Source organism: Lactuca sativa, chromosome 6, assembly GCF_002870075.4.
Source record: "Lactuca sativa cultivar Salinas chromosome 6, Lsat_Salinas_v11, whole genome shotgun sequence".
Classification (NCBI taxonomy): Eukaryota; Viridiplantae; Streptophyta; class Magnoliopsida; order Asterales; family Asteraceae; genus Lactuca; species Lactuca sativa.
The window spans coordinates 63,478,376-63,495,617 of record NC_056628.2 but is presented as its reverse complement, the minus strand read 5'-3'; positions in this window follow the sequence as shown (position 1 = coordinate 63,495,617).

Genomic DNA, 17,242 nt, shown 5'->3' with positions numbered 1-17,242 from the left:
TATTGAAAGCACATGACATGTACCCAAACTATTGTTAGACCTGGAAGGTCTAAGGAGAACCGGTGTGGTAAGGTCCCCTTTTTGGAGCAGGGGGATTATGATCAGGATTAGGATCTGGATCCAGATCTGGGTCGGGCGACACTACTGAGCCCATTGACGAGAGGTTGCACGAGCTCATTGCAGCCGAGGTTACGAGGGGTATCCTCAGGTCATTCAGAGCCGAGATTGCTGAGGGCTAGGTCGTGGCCCGAATTCCCTTGTTCCGGGAGTTCAAGGCTTGCGGGGCGTCAGAGTTCTTTGGGGTCAGGGATCCCATAGTTAGCCGATGTTGGGTGGCGTACATGGAGAACGCCCAGTGCACGAGTTCTTGCCCTGATGCAACAAAGGTGGGTTTTGCTTCATGTATGCTAATGGATCGAGCCCGAGACTGGTGGGGAGAGGTGACTAGCCAGGTGGGGGCAGCCGGTGTGGATGAGATGACATGAGTAAAGTTTGTCAGACGCTTTGATCTAGAGTTCGCACAACCTATTGAGGTGCAACGATTAGTGAGGGAGTTCGAGGAGCTCCATCATACCACCGAGATTGTGGCGGAGATCACCGCCAAATTTCAGGAACAAGCATTGTTGATCCCACAGTATGCTACAGATGAGGACATGAGGAGGACGAGGTATCATTTCATGCTGAGGGATGATATCAGCAAGTTTGTGAGCTTTACACGGTTCAAAACCCTGAACGAGATGGTGGAGAAGGCCCGTGAGCGGGAGATGGAGGTTGAGTTCTGCACCAAGCGGAAACAAGAGCAGGCAAAGACAACAGTAGGTCAGGCTAAAAAGCCTAAGACCTTGGATCCTTCCAATAGGGGCCAGAAGGGTCATGGCCGGTGTGCCAAGTGCGGTAAATCGCACAGTGGGGCTTGTCGAGCAGTAGGCTTAGAATGTTACGCATGTGGCCATCCGAGTCACATGAGCAGGGATTACCCCAAGAAAGGGTTGATTTGTTTTCACTGCAACCAGACCGGCCATAAGCGCACCGATTGTTCGAGGTTGCAGGGAGAGGGAAGAGCAGTGACGGCGCCTGCACCTGCCACAATGAGGATCACTGATGGCCGCCCCACTAAGGCAGATGCTCCTGCGGTGAAGAGCCTTGCATTTCAGTTGACCATCAAGGAGGCTTGGGCAACGCTAGACGTTGTGGCTGGTACGTATTTTTATCTTCCTGCTCTATATTTATTTGCATTACTTATGTGTATATTTGTGCTCATGTATAGGGATCTTTTTGGTCAATGGTATGTCGGCTCACGTTCTATTCGACTCGGGTGCTAGCCGATTGTTTGTATCTCTTGCGCTTAGCAAGAAGTTCCGGGATGCTCCGGGGACCTTGGATTCCCCGCTTGAGGTTGAGATTGCAGATGACCGTACTGTAAGTGCTATAAGGGTGTATCGAGACTATGTCCTGAATGTGCTTGGGGAGAGGTTTCGTGTTGATCTAGTCCCGATACCGTTGCAAGGGCTGAAGGTGATCGTTGGGATGGATTGGTTGGGGGTCAATGGGGCCATGATAGATTGCGACCGCCAGTTGGTGCGGGTTAGGACCCAAGTGGGGGAGAACTGGTTATTCATGGAGAGAGGGCCTCGCAGGGGCCAACCCTCTGTTCAACTGCGAGGGCTAGGAGATTTATTCATCAGGGTACTTCAGGATTTTTGACTTATATCTTAGATACGAGGGTTGAGACCACGACAAATTTGGGCAGTGTATTGGTTGTACAAGAGTTCCGGGATGTCTTTCCCGAGGAACTACCTAGAGTGCCTCCGGAGAGGCTGGTGGAGTTTCACATTGATTTAGTATCGGATGCCGCTCCGGTAGCTAAGGCATCATACCGGCTAGCTCCGCCCGAGATGCAGGAGCTATCTACGCAGCTTCAGGAGCTACTGGACCGAGGGTTTACTTTTCCAAGTAATTCCTCGTGGGGAGCACCGATCCTGTTCGTGAAAAAGAAGGATGGGTCATACAAGATCTGTATTTATTATCGAGATCTGAACAAGCTAACGTTGAAAAACTGTTATCCGCTCCTGAGGATAGACTATTTGTTCGATTAGCTGCAAGGTGCATCTTTGTTTTCCAAGATTGATCTTCGGTCAGGGTACCATCAGATGAGGATTAAGGATGAGGATATACCGAATACAACTTTCAGGACCCGGTACGGGCACTACGAGTTTGTGGTGATGCCATTGGGGCTCACCAATGCCCCAAAAACATTCATGGATCTCATGAACAGGGTGTGTAGGCCGATGTTGGATCAGCCGGTAATCGTGTTTATTGATGATATTTTGGTCTATTCTAAGACCAAGGAGTTGCACGAGCAACATCAGAGGGAGGTATTGGAGACACTGTGGACGGAAAGGCTTTATGCCAAGTTCTCAAAGTGTGATTTCTGGTTGAGAGAGGTGGAGTTTTTGGGGAACATCATCAACCAAGAGGGTATTTTGGTTGATCCAGCCAAGATTGAGGCAGTGATGCGGTGGGAAATACCAAAGAACGCATCTGAGATCCGTAGCTTCTTGGGACTAGCAGGGTATTATCGGAGATTCATACAGGATTTCTCCAAGATCACTGTACCCTTGACCTATTTGACCAAGAAGAATGTGACCTTTCAGTGGGGCCCGAACCAGCAGTTAGCTTTCGATACCTTGAGGCAGAGGTTGTGCGAGGCCCCGATTTTAGCACTACTCGATGGGTTGGATGATTTGGTGGTGTATTGTGACGCGTCTATCAAAGGGTTAGGCGTTGTACTGATGCAGCGAGGGCATGTGATCGCGTACGCCTCGAGGAAGTTGAAGCCTCATGAGGCTAACTACCCCACTCACGACCTGGAATTAAGGGTGGGTGTGTTTTCCCTCAAGATCTGGAGGCATTACTTGTATGGAGTTCGATGCACCATCTTTAGTGATCATAAGAGTTTGAAGTATTTGATGGAACAACAGAACCTGAACATGCGGCAGAGGAGGTGGTTGGATGTACTGAAAGATTATGATTGCGAGATCTTGTACCACCCTGGGAAGGCCAACGTGGTGGCCGATGCGTTAAGTCGCAAGACGGCAGGTTCTCCGATCGGGAACGTTTGTGTGAGGATGATGGTGGTCTCTCCACTGCTAGATATGATAAAAAAGGCTCAAGTGGAGGGTTTAAAGAAAGAGAGCTGGAAGATTAAGCGGATTCGGGTGTAGTTTCCCTTATTTATATGAGATGGTCGGGGACTCTTGACACAGTGTGGTCGGGTGTCGGTACCGGTGACTGGGGGAGTGAGACATAAGATATTGGAGAAGGCACATAAGTCCAAGTTCTCTATACATCTGGGAGCTACAAAAATGTATAGATATATGAAGCTGAGCTACTGGTGGCCCTGTATGAAATGGGAGATCGCTTGGTTTGTGGAGCGGTGCTTGACCTGCAGGAAGGTCAAGGCCGAACATCAACGTCCGCATGACAAGGTTCAGCTGCTACCTATTCGTATGTGGAAGTGGGAAGAGATTAGCATGGACTTCATCATGAAGTTACTGAGGACAGCGAGAGGTGTGGATGCCATATGGGTGATTGTGGATAGATTGATGAAGAGTGCCCACTTCATTTCGATTTCAGCATACCCGCTGGGAAATTAGCAGATATTTATGTGTGAGCGGTGGTGCTAGGCACGGGGTGCCAGTGCCAGTAGTCTATGACATGGATGTTCGATTTACATCTAGATTCTAGAAGAAGTTCCACGAGGAACTAGGCACTCGGTTACATTTCAGCACTGTGTACCACCCTCAGACAGATGGCCAGAGTGAGAGGACGATCCAGACACTCGAGGATATGCTTCGGGCATGTGTATTAGATTTTGAAGGAAGTTGGGATACATACCTCATACTAGCAGAGTTTTCACATAACAATAGTTATCATATAGTATCGACCGACCTCCGTTTGAGATGTTATATGGTCGGAGGTCTAGGACCCCTGTTTGCTGGGGTGAGGTTAGACACTGAGTCATGAGGAGCACCGAGGTAGTGCTCAAGACTACCGAGATGATTCAGCAGGTGCGCGACCGGCTACGAGTCGCATAGAGCCGTCAGAAAAGCTATGCGGACCGGCGTCGATCAGAACTTGAGTTCCAGGTGGGGGACTTTTGTTTTACTAAAAGTGATGCCATGGAAGGGAGTCAACAGGTTCCGAAAGAGGGGCAAGTTAGGGCCCCGATATATTGGCCTGTTCAGGATTTCGGCCAGTTTGGGCAAGGTGGCTTACCTCTTGGACCTACCGGACAAGCTTAGCCAGATACATAACACCTTCCACGTGTCCCAGCTTCGGAAGTGTGTCACAGACGAGTCTGCAGTTATTTATCTGGACGACATTCAGGTGGACGATAGTCTAAACTACATTGAGAGGCTTGTTGTGATTCTGGATAGAAAGACCAAGGTTCTCCAGAACAAGGAGGTGAAGTTAGTGAAGGTGCAATGGCAACACCGAAGGGGATCCAAATGGACATGGGAGCCGGAAGAGGAGATGCGAGAGCGCTACCCGAATTTGTTTGCGTCAGCGGACTTTGAGGATGAAGTCTAGTTCAAGTGGGGGAGATTTGTAACGCTTGTTCCAGGTATCATTTAAATTTTAAGTTTTTAGGGTTTTGCACTGGGACTCGGCGAGTTGGGGAGCCTAACTCCATAAGTAGAGATCAATATTGGACGCGGGACTTAGGGTCTACTCGACGAGTTGGAAGGCCTCAACTCAACGAGTAGGAACTGTAAAGGAAAACCCTAATTTTTAGGGGTGTGTACCCTATTTAAGGAGCTTATGGGTAATTTGTGGCCTCCCTCATCGTCCTATCTGTCCAGAGATAAACCCTAGCCGCGCTTTAATGCCTTCTTGAGTGTGTGTGAGCTTTGGAGAGTGAATCTCGTGCTTTTTGGAAGGAAACTTGAAGGTTGAAGAGATTGAAGTGAGGAGAAGGCTTTAGATCTGGCATCTACCTGGTGTTAGCATCCATTTGGAGGTAAAAAGTTGCTACCTTGATCTCTATTTGCTTAGATCTCATCTTATGGAAGAATATGGTCACTTTTGGTGCAAAAGGGTGTCATACTTAGATTTGGACTTGTCATGAGGTTATGGTTCCAGATCTTGACACCTCTAGGTCTTCATTGACATAAAGTTTCTCCCTTTACCTAGTCTAGGTCCTTTTCCATGTCCTAAACATGGTATGAACCCTATTTTTAGTGTTTTAGCCATTTGAGGCCATGCATGCACGTAAAGTTTGCAACTTTACGTGGTATTTCGGTCTTAAGGGACTGGATCTGTAGTTTGGAGGTTTGGATTCGACTGGAAGTATTGATTATGTTGAGGCAAGGGAAAACTCGTTGAGTTTCCTTGGCGACTCGGCGAGTTGGATCGTGTTTTCCCCGTTTTCGGTCCGCAGAGTAAACGCGGCGAGTTGATAAGATAAAATTTTTCCCGTTTTAAGTCTAACGAGTAACTCAACGAGTTGGTTTGGTTTTTACCTGATTTTCTGAACTCGGAAGGGACTCGACGAGTTGCTAGATGCACTCGATGAGTTGGGTCAATATTGACTATTGACCTTGAGTTTGAACAAGTTTGACTTTGAGGGTATTTTTGGTATTTTGGGATTTTGACGAAAATAGTTACATGTTGATTATAGGTAGTTGAGTTGGAGCTACACGTGGGACTTATCTGATCTTATATTAACAGTTCAAGATTCTTGAGAGGTGAGTCTCCTCACCATACCAATGGGTCTAAGGCACCAAGGCCGACCCATTATGTGATATGTGGTACACTAGTTGATGTAGTGATATGTGGTATGTTAATTGGTTATATGCTAAGTGGTATGCTAGTTATATATGTGATACTTGCAGGAAGACCATGGGGGGATCCCATGACACTTGGATGTAAGACAATGTGGGGGAGCCTATGACTTTCCAACTAAAGACCATGGGGGAGCCCATGACACTTAGGTGTAAGACCATGTGGGGGAGCCCATGGTTTCTTGGAGTAAGACCATGGGATTAGCCCACGACATCCTTATAAGTTTGTATGCATGGATTATATGGTTATGTAGGTTTTATAGCTAATATCGATTATGTGATTATGTGGATTGTGTGGGGTATGCTCTGGGAAAGGGCAAGGCTTGATGGTGCGACATGCACTCTTCGACATTTGATTTGATGGGACACTCTGATAATTGAAATAAAATATTGATGTTATGGATTTTGAAAACAATTGTCATTGTTATTTCATATTTTATGGGAATTTTTTGGTTAATTAAAAATGAAAATTTATTTGAAAATTTGGGTCGTTACAGAGAGAGCCTTCTAGGATTGGGACTTCGACAATATGAAGCCGACGATGTTCGATTGGGTTAGGATCCGATCATTGCTATGAGGTGGTTGTCCGATGTTGAGGGATGTTTCTTTACTTGTTCCAGTCCAGCTAAGCAGAAGGTCAAGTGCGCCCTGAACCTTCTCAAGTTGGGGGCGAAGGATTGGTGGAGGTTGGTTATTAGCTCTTATACTCCGGAGTAGAGGGCTACTGTATCATTTGAGCAGTTCTCTGAGATGTTCCGCACGAGATATGTTCCATTAGTTGAGAGGGAGAGGTTGGCCTAGGAGTATCTGGACTTGAGGTAGGGGACTGAGTCGGTAACGAAGATCACAAAGATGTTTATTGAGAGAGCACTGTTTTGTCTTGAGTTTGCTGCTTCTGAGCAAGCTCAGATGACCCAGTACTTGAGCATGCTCAAGACGGACACCGCTAATTTGTGTCTACTCAGCGTTATGGTACACTTGTGGAGTTATAGGAGGCCGCTAGGAGACGGGAGATTGAATTGGAGCTCCAGGCGAGGGATCGGAGGCAGGCCCCTGGGCAGATGCAGCCTGCGGCGAAGCCGTTCAAGGCCGTTAATGTGAGATATGGGAGTCTGAGGGGTCACACTTGTGGAAAGTATGGTATGGTTCATGATGGTCCTTTCCAATCTACTTTTGGGTGCCAAAAATGTGGCAAGGATAGGCATTACGCCAAAGATTGTCACCAGTAGGTTTGCACACCGGCCACTAGGATTCGTTATCATTGCGAGCAGGTTGGCCATGTGAAGGCCAACTATCATTTGCTCACTGGGGGACCGGCGTAGGCTCCAACGCCAGCTACTTTGAGGATCACCGATGGGCGCCAGGGTAGGGTGGAAGCCCCGAGGGCTCGAGGTCTCGCTTTTCAGCTCACGACAAAGGAGTCCAGGGTGGCACCATACGTCATTACTAGTATGTTTCCATTTATCATTCTGCCAATTATATTATGGTATGATTATGTTTATGTTTCTGATATGTACATTCTTAGTGAATTCTTTTCCTGATCTAGTGTTATTTGACTCGAGCATGAGTCTGTACTTTGTAGCTCAGTCTTTTAGTAGGGATTTTGATATGACCCTTGACGAGTTGGAGTGTCGGTTGTCAGTTTCTATCACCAACAAACATGGGATTTCTGCATCCAGAGTGTATCAGGGTTGTGTATTAAAGATCTTTGGGGTGCCTTATCCGATTGATTTGATTCCTATCCCCATAGAGGATGTATGTGTGATAGTAGGGATGGATTTGTTGAGTAGGTTTGGTGTTATGATAGACTATGAGAGTCAACGAGTGGTAGTTCGAACCCCAAGTGGGGGAGAACTGGTCATCTATGGAGAGGTTACCAGGACTGGGTCAGGTTTTGTTCGGCGGCCAGGGCTCGATAGTATATTCATAATGGTTGTATGGGTTATTTGGCCTATGTGGTGGATACACGATTGGGGAGCAGGAATCGATTGTAGATGTGCTAGTTGTTAGGGAGTTTGCGGATGTGTTTCTGGAGGAGTTACCTGGTATGCCTCCCGAGAGGTAGGTTGAGTTCAGGATTGACTTATTGCCAGGTGTGGCTCCGATTGCCAAGGCATCATACCGTTTGGCACCGCCTGAGATGCAAGAGTTTTCCTCTCAGCTTAAAGAGCTGTTAGGCAAGTAGTTCATCAGACCGAGTAGTTCGCCTTGGGGAGCACCAATTTTTTTTGTCAAGAAGAAGGATGGTTCACATCGGATGTGCATTAATTACCGGGAGTTGAACAAGTTGACGGTGAAGAACCATCATCCTCTTCCGCAGATTGATAAACTCTTTGATTAGTTGCAGGGTGCATCTTGGTTCTCCAAGATCGATTTGATGTCGGGGTATCATCAGGCGAGGGTTAGAGAGGAGGGCGAGGAGAAGACCATGTTTCGGACTCGTTATGGTCATTATAGGTTCGTGGTAATGCCATTTGGGCTCACCATGCGCCTGCGGTGTATATGGATTTAATGAATCGGGTATGCAGGTTGATGCTCGATCGATCAATTGTTGTTTTTATTGATGATATCTTGGTGTATTCCAAGACCAGAGAGAAGCATGGGTAGCACCTTCGAGAGATTTTGGGAGTGTAGAGGAGAGAACGATTGTATGCCAAGTTCTCGAAGTGTGAGTTTTGGTTACGAGAGGTCTAGATCTTGGGGCATCTCGTTAGCCAAAACGAGATTTTGTTCGATCCGGCCAAGATTGAGGTCGCGATGCAGTAGGAGGTCCCGAAGTCTCCGTTAGAGATAAGAAGTTTCTTGGGTTTACCAGGATATTATCAGAGATTTATCCGAGATAGTTGTAGCCCTCACTTGTCTGACAAGGAAGGGTGTGGATTTCCGTTGGGGCCTAGAGCAGCAGACGACGTTTGAGACACTACGACAAAGGCTACGTGAGGCCCCAATGTTGACCCTTCCGAAGGGTGTCGAGGATTTCTTTGTATTTTGTGATGCATCCATCAATTGTTTGGGGGCGGTTCTTATGCAGAGGGGGCGAATGATTGCGTATGCTTTTCGGCAGCTGAAGCCGCATGATATCTTATGGACCAGCCGAACCTGAACATGAGACAATGCAGGTGCTTGACGTGGTCAAGGATTATGTCTGCGAGATCCTTTACCATATGGGTAAAGAGAATGTGGTCGCGGATGCTTTGAGCCACTAGTCGGTTGGATCTTTGATTGGAGTTATGTGTATGAGGATATTCATTGATTCTCCACTTTTAGATTTGATAAGAGGGGCACAGACAGAAGGAGTCAAAAAGGAGAACTTGAAACAGGAAAGGAGCATGGGCGAGATCGACATATTTTTCACCGATAGTTGGGGATTGTTGACCCGGTGTAGTCGGGTATGGATTCCGATTTCTGGTGGGGTCAGACAAACAGGTTTTGCGGAGGCACATAAGTCTCACTTTTCAACAAACCCACAACTACCAAGATGTATCAGGATTTGAGACTAAGTTATTGGTGATCGTGTATGAAGAAGGAGATATCTTGGTACGTTGAGAGGTGTTTGACCTGTAGGATGGTAACGACCGAGCACCAGAGGACGCATGGCAAGTTGCAGCCTTTGGAAGTTCCCATGCGGGAGTAGGAATAGATCACCATGGATTCTATCAACAAGATACCGAGGACTACCAAGGGTTTTGATGCTATCTGGGTCATCATGGACCGGTTGACCAAGAGTCCCTAATTTTTGGCCATCCGGGAGAACTCCTCGGTCGAGAAATTGGCCGATGTGTTTGTTCATGAGATTGTTGCTTGTCATGGGGTTCCGGTTTCCATTATTTCAGATCGAGATGTTCGGTTCACTTCATTATTCTGGCAGAAGTTCCGCGAGGAACTGGGTACGAGGCTGCATTTCAACACTACTTATCATCCACAGACTGACGACCAGAGCGAGCGGACCATCCAGACACTTGAGGATATGTTGCGGGGTTGTGTCATAGATTTTGGTGGGAGTTGGGATTCCTACCTAACTCTTGTAGTGTTTTCCTACAACAACAATTATCACACCAGCATCAGTGCACCGCCTTTCGAACTTCTGTATGGTCGGAGATGTCGTACCCCAGTTTGTTGGGGGGATGTCGGTCACCGAGTCATGGGAAGGACCGAGGTAGTCCTACAGACCATAGAGCTCATCCAACAGATCAGGTAGAGATTGTAGACAGCTTAGAGTCAGCAGAAGAGCTATGCCGATCGTCGTCAATCAGAGCTGGAGTTCCAGGTCGACGATATGGTGCTACGCAAGGTATCACCCTGGAAGGGCGCATACACTTTAGGAAGAGAGGGAAATTGGTACCCAATATATTAGACCGTTTCGTGTGATCGCTAGGGTAGGCAGGGTCGCCAACCTGTTGGATTTGTCGAGGGAACTTAGTCAGATCCATAACACTTTCCATGATTCATAGCTGTGAAAGTGTGTGTTAGACGATAAGGCAATAGTCCCTTTGGATGATATTCAGATCGATGAACGCTTGGATTATATTGAGAGGCCAGTAGTGATAACAGAGAGAAAAATGAAGGTCCTATGAAACAAGGAGATACCTTTGGTAAAGTTTCAGTGGCAACATCGGAGAGGCTCTGAGTGGACATGGGAGCCCGAGTCTAAGATGCGGGAGCATTACCCAGAATTGTTTAGAGCAATGGACTTTGAGGACGAAATCTAGTTCAAGTTGGGGAGAATTTTAACATCCCGATGATGAGGAAATTTATATTTTAACCCGATGCTTGAAGAAATATTTCATTTTGGCCCCTGTGCATAAGAAGGATTGCAAAATGGCCCATAGTGGCATTTTGATAATTTTTGGCCGAAGCTTAGTATGTTGGGCATACGCTTCATACACAAGGTGTACATGCGAGAACGTAGTATGTTGGGCGTACCTCGCGTATGTAGGGCATACGCGCGAGGGTTTCAAACCCTTAAATTTAGGGTTTTGAGCATATTTAAACAACTTTATGTCCTAAATACCTTCACCCTCATCAGCCTCCACCTAAAAATCGTCCCTCTAACCAACCCTAAGTGAGAAGAGTTCACTTTGAGCTCATTTGTGTGTTTTGGTGGTGTTCTTGAAGAAGAAGAAGAAGGTGGTAGAAAGACATTGAAGCTTGGAAGGAGTTTGGATATGGGATTCTTACCTTGCTAGCAGCCTTTAGGAGGTAAAAAGCTCCTAGCTCTATCATCTTTTCTTATATATCTAGATATTCCTTCATTTAGGGTATTTTTGGTCCCAACTTTTGTGTTTCTTGAACATGGCATGATCTTGATCAAATAAGTCGTCCTTTCAGACCCAATGAGGGGTCTCGAGTCATAAAAATGAGATCTTGATGCTTCGTTCTTCCCCATGCATTCTCTAGAAGGTCTTTAGGTGTTAAGAAGTTAGGATTGGTTGTGTTAAGCACTTAATGGGCATGTAAAGTCATAAAGTTGGAAACCTTATGACTCTCAATGGTATTTTGGCCTTGGATCTGCATTTGGACATAATAAGTCGAAGTATTAAGCTCTTAAGTAGTTAATGTCACACCCCAAAACCAAGAACAGCGGAAACGTTCCGGGGTGGAGGACGTCATGTGAAGTATCATAACAGTGTAAAGTAGTAAACAAGCAACAACATCATCCATTGCATTAAAAGTAAAGTTTTAATACATGAGTGTTTTTTAATTGTAATAAGACACCAAAATATGTAATCAAAATAAAAGACGAGTCTTGTCTGTGCTCCGTCTTCTCAAAACCTGGTCGTCGTACCTATCTACTGGTGACCTGAGAATACAAGTTATTTTAAAAGCGAGTATCAGCCTAAAGCTGATGAATTCATAAGTATTTAAGTGTCATTGTCCTGTTTTGGAAAGCTGTTATGAATGCCATGTAAATCTTTAAATGAAACAGTTGATATAAGTATGAAAACCCTAGAAAATCCCATATTTCCTACTAGTATGAAATGTAGTCTTCTACCAAGACCCGAATGTTTTGCTATAAAAATGATTGTTTTTCCTTCCTTTTGACTATTACTAACAGTAGTTAGTCTAACTCATCGTTTATGTGAATGTATCACAAAATAAAGTAATAGGAAAACTATAATCATGTAAGTGTTATCCTTTTGTATTAGGATTAACATGACATCGCGACAAACGAAATGTATAACCTTTGAACATCCGTAGATGGTTCAATTTTCCTCTGTAGCCGCAACAGGTTTAAGTAATGGTTAGTCCCGTAAAGGTACTCCTAATATAAGTATTAACCGTAGGCATCCGTAGATGTTCATTTACCTCTGTAGCGAACAGTAGGCCAACAAAATGGCTAGTCCCGTAAAGGTACCCCTAATATAAGTAATAACCGTAGGCATCCGTAGATGTTCATCTACCATTGTTGCTAACAGGTGGGTTCCGGAATGGTTAGTACTGTCTAGATATCCCGTTGAACTGGGATAGGCAGGACAATTTACATATAATGTACTAGTAAATCATCCTAGTGAATCTAGGTACAAGTATCTATGTAAGTGCATACAAATAAATGTATATATGTAAATGTACTCATGTAAGCGTATCTATGTAAACGTACTCCTGTATCATGTAAGCATATGTAAACGTACTAATGTATCATGTAAGCATATGTGAACGTACTCATGTATCATGTAAGCATATGTGAACGTACTCATGTAAGCGTACCTACGTGAATGTACTCATGTAAGAGTGTCTATGTAAACGTACTCCTGTATCATGTAATGTACTAGTATAGACTCATGAATGAACTGAATCTTGTGTGATTCCTTGTACTTGGAATGGTAAGTGGTATCTATTAACTATCCCTATAATAGTTAACTGGAAGGTAATTGACTGTCCATACAGGTTTATACACCCTTGCTACACAAGAGTGTGGGAAACTGAATGAAGGCTGAAAACTATAACATCAATACATATATAAGAACATAAGTGTATAGATATAGTTTTGTTCAAGAAGGTAAAAATGGTTTTATAAGACATCTAAGAGTTTTGAACAATAATTAACAATGACTTTATGTCATTTTAATAAACATTTCAAACGTAATACTTTTGCTACCAAGGTATTTTTAAGATAGAAAACCATTTCATGCATCACATTTTGAAGTATGTGAAATCTGCTGGATGAAAACACAGTTATAAATACATATGAGTGATTTAATAACATATTGTTTTCTACTGGTATTCCCCCGTATTAAAGCATTTAAAATCATTTAAAACATTGATTAAGGGGTATGAACTCACCTGCAGTGAGCGGATCGGAAGGAAGTGTTGGACCAGTGCTTGGTGTCAAGTGAAGACTTAGACACACACAATAATCCTAAGTACATATGAAGACATATGTATATAACCAATTAGTGATTTTACCACTAATAAAACATGTATAAACATCCTATTGCGAGGAAAACACTTTGGTCAAGTGCTAGGAGGCTATCGGGTTGCAACAAAGGAGTGCAAAGCCTCATACGGGAGTTTATGGTTCAAAGTCCATGTGTGTTGGAGTTTACGGCCCAGGGGAGTAAGCTCCTGGCCGTAAACTGTCATTTGGGTCTCTAAATGATGCTCAAAGCTATTACAACTCAAGTGGTGAAGTGCTTCAAAGCTTAAACAAGTGTTTGGGTGGGTTTAAGGCCCTAAAATGGCCTTGTTAAATGTTTACGGCCCTGGGACCACTCCCCCATGAGTTTACGGTCATAAAATCATGGTTAGGAGTACCATTTCATGAATCTTGGTCCTTAGGTCCATGGTGTAATGTTCTATGCTAAAAATCAAGGCTTACTAGAGTGTTAGGGCTTCCTTTTAACTCCTTTGAGGAGTTCACGGCCTTGGGACCAACCCCTTGGAGATTACGGCCGTAATATCCCTTGGAAGGGTGTTTTTGGTGATTTCCAAGTCCCTAATTTAACTAGGAACTAATCCAAGCTAGTGTCCAAGTCTTTTGGAGGTTGTAAGGCACACTTTGGCCCCTTTGTTAGGAGTTCACGGCCCTGGAACTTCTTGGGTCGTGAACACCTTACTCTTGGTGTTCATGGGTGATTTCTAGTCCTATATACACTAACATACAAGTATAAGGTAGTTACATATCAAGGGGAAAGGACTAGGCATCGTTTTACCCTTATAAAAGAGTTTACTCCCCAAGGTGTTCTTGGGCGGTAAACTCTCAAATCTTGCTGTTTTGTTATGAAATCTATGTTAATAAGCACATAATAAGCCATTTAAAACAACTAGAGAGAGGTACTCACGATTTGGGATGAAAACTCGAAGATCCGTGAGAGAGAAAATGGCTTTTCTCTAGTTGGAAATGTAACTAATGAATAAATATGGTTCAAAATCCTATATATAGTCCTGGGATTTTTGGCAGATTATATTTTATTCATGAAATAAACTCTAATATCATAGAGTTTTGGAATAACAGAATTGCACAAAACCCTAGTGCGTCCTTTCTCCTGATATCTCCTTAAGTGTAAATCCTGAAATACTCCAAACTTATTCTAAAAGTCAGAAAATTTACTGCAACTGTTCTAACTTCTATTGACTTGATATGTTATACAGAATGGAAATTTCGGGTTGTCACAGTTAAGATGGCAAATTGTTGCATACGCTGGGCGTACCAAATGGTATCTTGCGCGTATGCAGGTTGAGCCCCGGTGCCTCAGACCATGAGTACGCCCCGCGCACATCCAAAGTATGACCTGCATACGATGCTTAAGTTGACTTAGTTGGGTTGACTCGGTTGACTTGTTGATTTTGAATAGTTTTGACCAAGGGTATTTTGGGAAAAATGTTATTAATTTAGAATCGGAAATTTTTTGAGAGGTGAGTTTTCCTCATTGTACCCATTGGTCAAAGGCACCAATTTCGGCCCACTAGATTATTTATCCTGGTTAGGATAATATTATGCTAGGTTGTGGCTGATTAGTAGATCTGTATGATTATATGCATTTGTTGTTTCTGTGTTTAGGTTTATCTATTACATATGTCGATATATTGTTTTAGGTTGAGGTTGTACTGCTTCGTGTGATAGCCAACAAACCTGGGAGCAATCCAGGCATAAGCTGTGAGCCTCGAGGGCAAGCCATACTTATGATGTGGGCTCGGGAGCAATCCATATATGAGTCGAGGACCCGATAGGCATGCCAAACTCATACTATGGGATCAGGGGTAATCCAGTCTTTTTAAGTTGTGGACCCAGTATATGCTGTTATATGTATGTGTGTGTTGGTACTTTGGGGGAAACTCACTAAGCTTTGGCTTATAGTTTTATTTAATGGTTTCAGGTACTTCATAGGATTGTGGGAAAGCGAAAACATGATCGTGTACAACTTCTTATTTTATGTTACTGGGTCTTGGGAAAACTCATTTTTTGAATTAATGCTTTTGTAACAATGACTCTTTTTGTAAACAATATTGGTTAATGGTTGATTTTTAAAATTTAAAATTTCTTTGATTTTTGGAGTGTTACAAAAATAGAGTGTGAATTAGGGTGAAAAACGATGTGTGTTGTGCCTGCATGGCGTTTGATTTTATTACTGTTAATTCATGTAGATACCTCATGTTTTCGTTAAAAATACATATTATAGTATTTTTTTTTCTCTATATAAGCTTAGATCAACGTGGACTTCAAAATTGAAGTGACAAAACAATGCACTATTATCTTTGTACTTGCAACATTGTACGTGATTATGTCAAGTTATTGTCTATGCATATGAAGTTGATCACTAAGTCCTGCCAATTCAGATTATTGGACAACTTTTCCTTACAAATAACTATGAGATAACTCAAGGGTAAACGTTGAAAGAAAGTCAACAGTAAAAACCCACCCCTTATAAAACTTGTAAGTATCCTCAATTTCATTTAGAGAAGAAAATGTATTCCCATGTACTAAATTTATATAAAAAAAAGTTGAGAAAGAAAAAATGTATTATGATTGTTCACTCACTTTCAGTATCTATCCCTACCTTTTGAATATCAATTAAGATTCTTTCGCTTCTTAAATTGAAATAATCATTTTTATTAACAAAACTTTAGAATCAGATCAGAAAGTAGAATAAGTATTATGAAAGAGCTTGATTTTAAAATACTAAAAAGAATAATTGTTAATTATAATTCTGATAGCTGCAACTTTGAATTTAAAATTCGATGGATAATCAACTAATAGATGACGAAAGGAGTGACAAAACTGCTCAACGATTTCTGTTTATACAGTTAAATTAAAAAATTCGCAAACAAGGGAACAAGTGATAAGTGATAACCCCCCTAAATTTTGGGCCAATCACATACATGATTTATCAAATTCTTTCAATTTGAATTAAAACACAAAAAAGGGAAAATGCAACTTTCCTATATGAATCACAATATATAAGGCTTATTTTATTTTATTTATTTAAATTTAATATGAAAAATACATATTTTTTATTTTTATTGATTATTATTATTTTTGGTGGGCAGGTGATGGTGAAAAAAGATGAAATCAAGGATGAGACAATTTGTTTACAGAAGTAGATTATCATAAAAGAAAGAAGACAAATAATCAATATTCAAACAAATGTTGACCTAAATACCCCTGTGATAGAAATAGAATCCTATGAACCACAACAATATTTAAATATTTTTTTATTATTCCTACTTGGTTGAACAATTTTTAAACGTAAAACAAAAAGTAAATGTTGTAATATTGGGAGAAAGAGAAAGACAACTGGTCTTTACTTTATGTCTATATATATATATATATATATATATATATATATATATATATATATATATATATATTTATATAAAATATTTTCTTTTTAACTGTATTGCATCGTAAAATCAAATTGCAACTCTTTTAGATTAAATCTTGACCTAATTTTGTATTTTTATTATTATTAAATTTTGAAAGATGTGTCATGAAAGACTTTTTAACAATTCTCGATAAGCAGGTGAAATTTATGTGTTTTACATTAAAAATAGAAATAAATTCGACATATATGTACTATTTTCAAAATGTTGTTTATACTTTTTTTTTGGAAAAAATCATATCGATTCTTGAGACTAAAATTGAATTTATTAATTTTCTACAGTTTTGGATCGAAAATTTTCTGCAGACCATTGGAAACCTGCTTAGCCACAGTCTACTGGCAGGGTGCTGCTATGTGGGATGGTGCCAACACATTCAACCGCCTAATACACTATGCTCATCCACATATTGGTTATGGTTTAGGTTTTCTCTAGAGTTAAATGAAAGAATTAGCAATGTACTTACATATATTTCTTTATAATAGAATCTTACTTTCATTGAATCCTATTTTAACATTATACTTTAAGAGGATGTTTGAGATTTCATTTTCCTTTTGTTTTTTTTTTTCTGCGAATTGATA